The sequence below is a fragment of the Eumetopias jubatus genome, unplaced genomic scaffold (genome assembly GCF_037043125.1).
Source record: "Eumetopias jubatus isolate StellerSeaLion01/CBP00866 unplaced genomic scaffold, mEumJub1_p1.0 scaffold_1, whole genome shotgun sequence".
NCBI lineage: Eukaryota > Metazoa > Chordata > Mammalia > Carnivora > Otariidae > Eumetopias > Eumetopias jubatus.
The window spans coordinates 203,912,556-203,921,736 of record NW_028274807.1 but is presented as its reverse complement, the minus strand read 5'-3'; the positions used below and the strand labels follow the sequence as shown (position 1 = coordinate 203,921,736).

Sequence of the window (9,181 nt, the reverse complement as noted above, 5' to 3'; positions counted from 1 at the left end):
GGCTACGCCCTCCGTCTCGCGCGGGCCTCGCCAGCCACTTCGGAGCCCTGCCCTTCCCCCCCAGGGATTGGTCATCAGGGCTGCTCGTCTTCTGCCAGAGCTCCAATCCTCGTCTACCTCCCGGCCCTCACCTCCCAGCACCTCGCACCCTGCGGGACCACCTCTGGGATCTCACCCAATAGCCCGCCTCTACCCCTCAGTGATTGGCTCTAGGGGCTGCCCGTCTGTTTCATGCCAACCAATCCCTGTGTTTCCCAACACCGATTGGCCAGCGTGCAACCAATCGGAGCGTGGCGTGAACCCCTCCCGCCGCGCGCGCTGGGGGTGCGCGAGGCGGGGCCGTGGTGGCCCGAGGTGGCGGCGGCGGCGGCGGCGGCGGCGGCGGCGGCGGCGGCGGCGGCGGCGGCGGCGGCGGCGGCGGCGGCGGCGGCGGCGGCGGCGGCGGCGGCGGCGGCGAAGGCGACGCGTCCTAGCCGGTGAGGCGGAGCAGAGGGCGCGGGGTGGCGCAGGCGTCCGGGGGCCCGCGCCCCTCGGGCCGAGCGAGGGCGAGGCACGGTCTTGTCGTGGGTCCTGGGGCGGGCGAGGCAGGGCGTGACAGCAGCGTCGCAGGGGTAGGGAGAGGTTAAAGCCCTCCCGTACACCCCGCGTCTGGTGTTCCTTGGGGACCCTCCCAGCCGGATCTGAACCCTCACGGTCAGTCCACACACGCCTGACACCACGTCCCTTCTTGTTGACAATACCCCCCCCCCATACACCTGAGACTGTCCACCTCGTTGACATCCCCCACATCTCCGGGGCCGTGTTCCCAGGCGCTCGGCACAGTTGGATCTTCACACCCACACGCACTTGGGTCCATGTCCCCACCAATATTCTCCCTCACACACCTGCCACCGCCCCCGCACTCATGGACACCCCCCACATCACCTAAAATTGTTCCTCTTGATGAAACCGCCACACCCAGAGCCATGCACCCCCACCTCTGCCACTGGGCCTACACCCTCTCCACCCATGCCTGAGACTATGATGCCGAACTCGTGGCCCCCCACTCACACCTGGGCCGGGTTATATCCCCTCACTGATTTTGCTCACATCCAGGTCTGTGCCCCTCTCTCTTGCTTCCTCCCTTCAGCCTCAGGTACTCTCCCCCACCCCTGCACCTGCCCTGTGCCTTTCCAGGCCCTCTTTCCATCACACATCCCCAGTCTGTTCCCCACCCGTACTTTCTTACATGTACCCCTATATTTGTGCCTCTCTGTAATCCCTGAACCGCACCCCTCCACACCCAGGTTCCCCAACATTCACCCGAGCCTAGCTATCTCAGGATAACTGCACCCTCCCCCACCCAAAAGAAAAGCCCACCCAGATGTTATCTTTTCGTTTATGGCAGTCTGTAAAGTGATTTCCAGGCTTACAGTAATCCCCTTGGCCAGGCGAAACCAGAATTATCTCCATTTTACCAGCAACAAACCTAAAGAGACTTGAACTGGAGAGGCAGAGCCCATCCCTCCCTGAGCATTGCTGACCCTTCTCTGTAGACCTTCCCCATTTTTGCCCATCTGTTGTGCTTATTTCTGAGGGGCTGGCAGGGGAGGGGACCCCCTCCTTCCTTGCAGCTGTTCCTCAGGAGTCATGACTTTGAGTCCGGAAAGAGTGAGCTGTAAGGGGCGGCCTCTGAATGTTGCTGTAGCACGTGTCTCTGTGTCCTGGGGCTGGGTGGGGGCGGGGACACTGCAGGAGTGGGACTTCAACACCTTAGGTGCCTCCAGCGGCACCCAAGGGAGGTGTCAGCTTCCAGCCTCTGGCCCCAGCTCTTGCAGACCGAAGCCCCTTGCTGACCCTCAAGAACTCCTGGGGCTCTTAAAGCCGATAAACCTAGAGAGTAAGGAAACACTCTGCAGAGTGAGGAGAACTAATGTTAAAGCCACCTAGAGCCAAACTGTAAAACTGGAGCCTGGTGAGGTACTGGGAATAATGATTTTTCTGGAACTTTAGAAGTTCCCTGGAGTATGATTTGCAAGTGTGCAGCATAGAAGACGGTAGCTTTGTTGTGGAAAAGTAATAACGTGGTGCGGTTACCTTCTATGCAAGGTTTGCATAGCACCTCTTACCCCCCTCTGTCTCTCCCGCCAGAATGTGCCAGAGGGTCATGTCACCTTTGCCTTCTCCTGTAGAAACGAAAGCCAGTGGGGTTTTCTGTCCACATTCAAAAGGCATCATTTAAAGTGGGTGTGTTTATGTGTGTGCATGTGTATGTAGATGTAGATGTATACACATACACATTCATATGTACATGTAGTCACGTTTTATATACTACAAATGTATACACGTTACATATATACACATATGCAAGTATATAAACTTTGGTAAGGTAATCGATGTACCTGGTTAAAAAAAAAGTAAAAAAGGACATACAGTGAAAACCAAGCAGGTTTGTCTGCACCCGGTACCCTTCTGGAAGCATCCATTATTAACTTGCCCCGTTTCCTTCCAGAGATAGTCTGTGGCTTGGGGGAAGGGGATGTATATCCCCCACCTCTTTTAAACCCCTGATAAATTTACATGAGATTTTTATCAAATGGGTGTGCCAGAGTTATAGCCAGTCCTTTACTGACGACTGTTGAAGTTGTCACTCATATTTTCTCCTACAAACTGAGCTGAAATGAATAGATGGACCCATGAATGAGCAAAAATGCAATGAACGTGTGTGGGGCTCGAGCCCAGACACTTCCGAAACCTCCTGGTCTTCGGGGAGTTTCCTAGGAGTGGCCAGGCCAAAGGGCATGTCCATTGAAATGGTTAATGTTCCTCCAGAGAGTTTGTGCTGCCATCAGTTTTCTCTCAGCTGTGAAACTGGATTGCTTAATTCCTCTCCCAGCAGCCAGAACAGTTACTATCAAGTGTCCTGGTTTCTCCAATCTGATAGGTAAAGCGCAGCCTGAGAGATCTTTTCGAACACCACTTCTGGGCTTTCTATTCAACTCTTGGGTGTTCTGGCCTGTGCAGTGGTGATTAAACATTGTATCTGTTTCTTTTCCCCAGTTGGACTAAAGTTCAGTCCAAGGAATATTTGAGTCCCTCCTCTGTGGAGCTCTGGACGAAACCTTGGGTTTGGGGGGCAGGGGCGTTCCTTGCAAGAGAGAGACATGGGCATTGGCCATAGTCCTGGGAGGGGAGGTTTAAAATGTTGGCTGTTACTAAGTTTTTGTTTTTCCACTTGGATCCGGCAAAAGAACTTGACTGTCAGTTGAGATTGAGATAAGTCAGATGTTAAATCTTTTGGGGAAGTTGTCCGCTATTTCCCACTACTGGTGCCAGGTGGAGGGCATCATCAGACTGAGGTCAGGCCTTTTCCCACCTGTCATCCTGTTTTTGTTCTTCTGTTTTGTCAGTTAGACACTAGAGGAATACTGAGATGATCAGAACTATTCGCTTGATTGGGTTTTGCACACCAGCTCTTTTAAAAATGTGTTATATTCTTTATTTGAAGTGCGAGATACTTCTTAATAAAAAGTTTATAATGTGCACGTGAGAAGAGAGTGTAAAGGATAGCAAAGCTAACACTTAGTTGAAGAAGTAGAACATGGCCCCCAGCAGCCCCTCCCTGGTCACTGCGCTATTTTTAAAATATGCTTGTCAGCGTTTGTTTTCTTCCCTGAGTACCTTTTGCTGCAGCTGAGTGCTTGGATTCCAGGGTCTCAACAAAGATCAGCAGAAGCCAGGTTTTCTGTCGGAGCTGTGTCAGTAGGGCAGCCTGAGAGGTCCAGGGAGGGGAGGAGTGACCTCAGGGCCATGGGCAGGTCACCAGCCAGTACCAGGAGTGTTGTCTTAGACTCCAGTCATGTCAGTGTCCTGGGGCTGCTGTAACAAGGCGTTAGCAGGAGCTAAAGATGGAATGTTTCTGTCTCCTTAAAATTCATATGTTGAAAGCTAATCCCCAACATGATGGCATTAGGAGGTGGAGCTTTGAGAAGATGATTAGGTCATGAAGGTGGAGGCCTCCTGAATGGGATTAATGCCCTTATAAAAGAGGCCCTCACCCCTTCTGCTTTGTGAGGCACAGCAAGAAGACATCTGTGGACCAGTGAGAGGGCTCTCACCAGACACCCAGTCTGCTGGCGCCTTGATCATGGACTTCCCAGCCTCCAGAACTGTGAGACATAACGTTTCTGTTGTCTAGATGCCACCCAGTCTACAGTCTTCTGTCACTGGCCAAAACAGACTAAGACTGCAGGGTCATTTCCTACTGGGGGATCTGAGGGAGAATCTTACCAGGCCCCTCTCCTGGTTTGGTGGCTATTGGCAGTCCTTGGGGTTTTGGCTTGCAGCCACATCATCCCATTCTCTGCCTCCATCTTCACACCCACGTTCTTCCCCGTGTGTTTTTCTTCTTAACAAGGGCACCTATCACGGGATTTAGGGCCCACCATAAATTCAGTATGATCTCATCTCAATATCCTTAACTCACTTCATCTGCAGAGACCCTGTTTCCAAATATGGTGACCTTCTGAGGTTCTGGATGGCCATGAACTTTGGCGGGGGACACCATTTAACCCCTCCAGCTGCGAAGTCAGAAATTCTGCCAGGATGTTATTCAAAGAAGTGCTTGTCTAGCTGCCTCTGCGGTTTCAGGCAAAACAGGGCTGGTAGGGTTGGAGCGTGCAGCCCCTCATTCACCTGCCTTCCTACTGGAAGGCAGAGGCATCTGCCCAGAGCTAGCAAAGACCTGGGCAAGTGAATGTATATGTATGTGTTGCTCTTTGCCAGCCGCTTGGCATGTGCTTACCAGACCGGTCCTAGATCATCCCAGTTTATAGAAGGGTCACCAAGGGGAGAAGATAAGGGGAGCCAAGATGGACGTAGGTCAGCCAGAATCCAGACACCTGTCCCTTAAGCAAGTCACTGGTGGCACTCATGCTTGTGCTTGTGCTTACCGGACCGGTCCTAGATCATCCCAGTTTATAGAAGGGTCACCAAGGGGAGAAGATAAGGGGAGCCAAGATGGACGTAGGTCAGCCAGCATCCAGACACCTGTCCCTTAAGCAAGTCACTGGTGGCACTCATGCTTTCTGCCACTGCTAGACATGGGCGTCTGTAAGCCACACTGAAACGCCACCATGGTGCCTGGAGCCTGGGTGACCATACCGTTCTCCTACAGTCTGTAAATACCTGTGGGACAGGGATAGGTGCAGAGGAGGCAGAAACACTGGGGCTCAGAAGGGTAGGGGATGCAGATGTGGATCAGCTCTCACCATGTGATTGGGGCTCTGTAATTGATGAGTTCTAGCAGAGGATTGGGATGCTAACTCCGGGAGGGGAAAGTTCTTAGAGATCTGAAAGCCAGCAGGGAGTTAGCTAGATGGCAAAGCATTGTAAGCAAAGGGAACAAGAAAACCTGGGTATTTTGAGGCCCAAGGCACTGAGCTTGAGAGGAGATTGAGGGACCTGGTCCATGGAGCCGATGACAGGCACAGGAGGGGATTCACCTTGAGGCTGCTGCCAGCAAGGCATGGTCACCATGCCTGAGCTTAGAGCCCGTAGCAGCCTGTGCTTGCTTTCCTAGCACAGGGGACCAGGACAGGAGACACCTTGTGACCAGTTGCAACCAGTTGCAAGCCTTCCCTGATGAAATGTTCCCATGAAGTGCTCCCGACAGATGTCATCACTGTTATACCATCTCTAGGTCACGTGCCTTTGCCATGGGATGAGTGGAAAAAGAGAATATATACGTTTCTCTCTTTTTTTTTAAGGTTTTATTTATTTATTTGTCAGAGAGAGCACAAGCAGGGGGAGCGGCAGGCAGAGGGAGAAGCGGACTCCCCATTGAGCAGGGAGCTGGATCCTAGGACCCTGGGATCATGACCTGAGGCGAAGGCAGACGCATGACCGACTGAGCCACCCAGGTGTCCCAATATATATGTTTCGATTAAGGATTAACTAGCCATGCGTCCTGACCCAAGCCCCACCCAGTCTGCAGTATTTGTCCTCGTCCTAAAGGACAGGTTCCCAGGCCTCACTGTAGCAGGCCCCAACTTAAGCCTGAGGAGGAGCTCAGGAATTCTGCACAAGTGTCCTGGAGATTCTGGGACAGGTGTTCCTAGAACCCCCTGGTGTAGCACGTCAGAGCTGGAGGAAGATGCTGTAGCTGGAAGAGAGGAGGGAGCAGGGCTGGCGGGCCTGGCTTCCAGCACCATGGGCAGACAGGACCCATTACTGGTCAGGACTTAGCCAGTGGCTGGTCTAGCCTTGGGCTGGCAAGGGGGCGTGTAGGAGCCAGGCCTTGAAGAAGGGATAGGTTTGGGGGCTGTGAGCAGCCCCTTTGGCCTGGAGTACACGGGTCAAAGCCAAGTGTCGGCTAGCCCTGAATGTCAGAGTGGGAGACATCGTCACCCGCGGTGCCGGGCAGGGGCACTGGCATTGGCAGGGCGCTTGGCCAGAGCACGTGCTTCCTAAACCATTGTCATGTGGTGGGCGGCAGGGCACCGCCAGCCGGCTTCTGTTTAACACTTTGGGGAGATGAACCTGGAGAAAGTAGGGGTGGAGGGATGCTGGACACCCAGGACCAATGCTTAGCTCTTTCAGAGGCCCTGGCATGGGGGATGCAGGCTGAATGGTGAGATCTAGGAACTGGGGAGCCTGCTCAGTAGGGCCGGGTGGTGTGAGATGGGCTCCATCCCAGCTCCGTCTGACTCCTTATTATAAGGCAGAATGATACTTACCCACACCCATGACCCACTTGAGCATTGCCACCCCAGGAATATAGTAACAGATGGAAACGGAGGCCTAGGGAGGTTTAGTAACATGGCCAAGGTCACAAGCTGGACCCCATCTTCCCATAACACCAGCATGGTGTGGCTGGGAGCCTGTACATGCTCCTACTTGGAGAATTAGGCAGACAGGATAGAAGAAGTACATTTTTGCTGCCATGGGAAGTGTGCCCCAAGGGCCAAAAGACAGATGGCAAAAGCCCCTCTTGGCAGGTATATGCCTCTGACTGCTTGCTAAGGAAGGACCCTGAGCATAGCGCAGGCCATTGCCTTCCACAGAACCCCCCAGCCCAGCAGGGGAAGCCAGTGGAAAGTGGCCCTGTCTCGTGCAGCAGGGAACCATAGAGTGCTCAATATAGGGCAGAGCAACTAAGTTTTGGGAGGCGAGGCCAGGACATTTAGGAAGGGCTTTGAAGAATGCGGAGGAGTTTGCCAGGCCCAGGGTGGAGAGACTACAGCCAAAGCAAAACTTGGTATGTCCAAAAAATTAATTACCTCATCCAGCAAATAACTGAGTGGATACAAGCACTGTGCTAGGCTCCCCGTGGCAAAAACACAGGACTTTTGGGGTGAGGGTTTTACACAAGTGCATCCTCTTATCAGAGGGCTGTGAGTAGTGTTGAGGGCCTTGGTTTGTTGTAGGTCACGCAAGTGCAGTTGGTAACAGGTGTCAGCAGCCCTGTGTTGCAAGGACCCAGGGCAGTGATTGACAGTAGGATGTTCTGCATCTTGCAGGACGCGAATGCCTGAGTGTCTGACCCATAGAGACTGCAGCACAGGGTTGCAGAGGCCAGTCGGTCTGAAAGGCCCGAGTAGAAGGGAATGCAGCAGGGAGAGCCGCGCAACAGCTGGTCGGGTCTGGGTTAACAGGCACGGCCGTTATGTAAGATGCTACCACTCTCTTAATAGCAGAAGTTAATGCCCATTAACTGGAAAAGAAAACAGCCTTTATCAACAGGCAGATAGGATGTTAATTGGCTTCCGTTTACTGAGAGATTACAGGATCTGTTCCGGCACTGCTTGTAAACTCCATCAACTGAGAAACGCCCCCGTTTGTGCAAACATTTCCTTCGTCCCGCAGGGTGGCGCACGCAGCACTCACCAGCAGGAATGGTGGCCCCGGCCAGGGAGCTTCTGAGGGAGTCAGGCACACGTGTGCGTGCGTGCATGCGTGCATGTGTGTGTGTGTATCAGGATGGATGCACACGGGGAGCTGCTGCAGCGGGGGGGGGGGGGGGGGGTGCTCACAGACAGGGCTACTTAAGATCCCAGAACCCCAGGTTCCTGTTTCCTAGACAATGCTGTTCAGTATGTTATATTGTGGAATTGCCCCCCATCCTGCTTTGCTTTGCTTCGCTTTTTGATGAGTGGAAAGATTGCTTGAACAGAAATATGATATGAAAAAATGAATTTTTGTTCATTGGGGCTGGTCTGTGACTGCTGCCTGCTGGTGGCATGTGGGGCAGAGGTGGCCCACTGCACTTGACCCCTCGTTCTTAACCCTGCTCCTGGGAAGACTCTGGCACCTGAATCCCAGTTCATGGGTACCTGTTAAAGGTACCTCCAGAGAACATACTGGGGCTGGGCCCCCTGCGGCCGTTGTCCATGGTTGGAAATGCAGCACAGGGCTTGGAAGAGTGTACGGGAAACACATGGGTCAGGGCTCTGGGGGAGGTGCAGGGGACAGAAACCCATCTCAAATTGGCTGAACTGGAATGGGAACTTTGTGGGCTCCGGGGTGGGAAAAGTCTAAGTGCTTCTGGCACCTTCCATGTTCTTTGGTAGCTCCCAGGTTCTTCTAGCACCACTGGGCCCCAGGACACCCCAGCTCAGCAGACATCCATCCCCCTCCCCCTGGCCTTGGCTCTGTGTCACTGCCCTCAGGGCCTATCTGCTTTCCCTCGTGAGAGAAAGAGGACTTCTCTGGCCCAGTGGCTCCTTCAAAACTCCCAGTCTTTGGGTCTGGTGCTCCAAACTGAGGGCCACCTGGGTCACCCTGGAGTCAAGGGAAGGGTCAGCTGCCCCTTCTCCAAGGTGGCAGAGGCAGTGTGTGTGGCTGCCCAGTGTGCTATCTCCAGAAGGGGCCAGATATCCACTGCACATGTGGCCTGCCTTCTAGGAGCTTAGACATCTCCTCTGGGCTTTTGGTCATTGCCAAAATCATCAGCAGGTGTTCTTCACAGGTGAGGAGGAAGGTGAGCAATAGTGAGCAGTGTGTGTTGTCCCTCTGGTGATAGTAGGGTCCTCTGGGAGTTAAGAACACAGTGCTCAGGCCTACGGTCAGTTGGCCTGGGAGAGGCTGGCGGCTTTGGGGTTTTTCTTTTTTAATGTTTAAACTTGTTTTGTTGGGGTATAAGTTTCGTACAGTAAAGTGAGTAACTCAAGGAATTTTTACATGTGTGTTCACATGTGAAACC

General features: G+C 53.4%; 1 protein-coding gene across 1 annotated transcript in view; it reads left to right on the top strand.

Annotated features, from left to right (window-relative positions):
• Positions 1-439: 439 nt before the first annotated feature.
• Positions 440-9,181, top strand: part of SLC25A42 (solute carrier family 25 member 42) — a 28,136-nt gene continuing 19,394 nt past the window's right edge. Inside the window, exon 1 of the mRNA XM_028087225.2 lies at positions 440-476. The gene's annotated coding sequence lies outside the window, so the exon portion shown is untranslated. The remainder of the gene's footprint in view (positions 477-9,181) is intronic.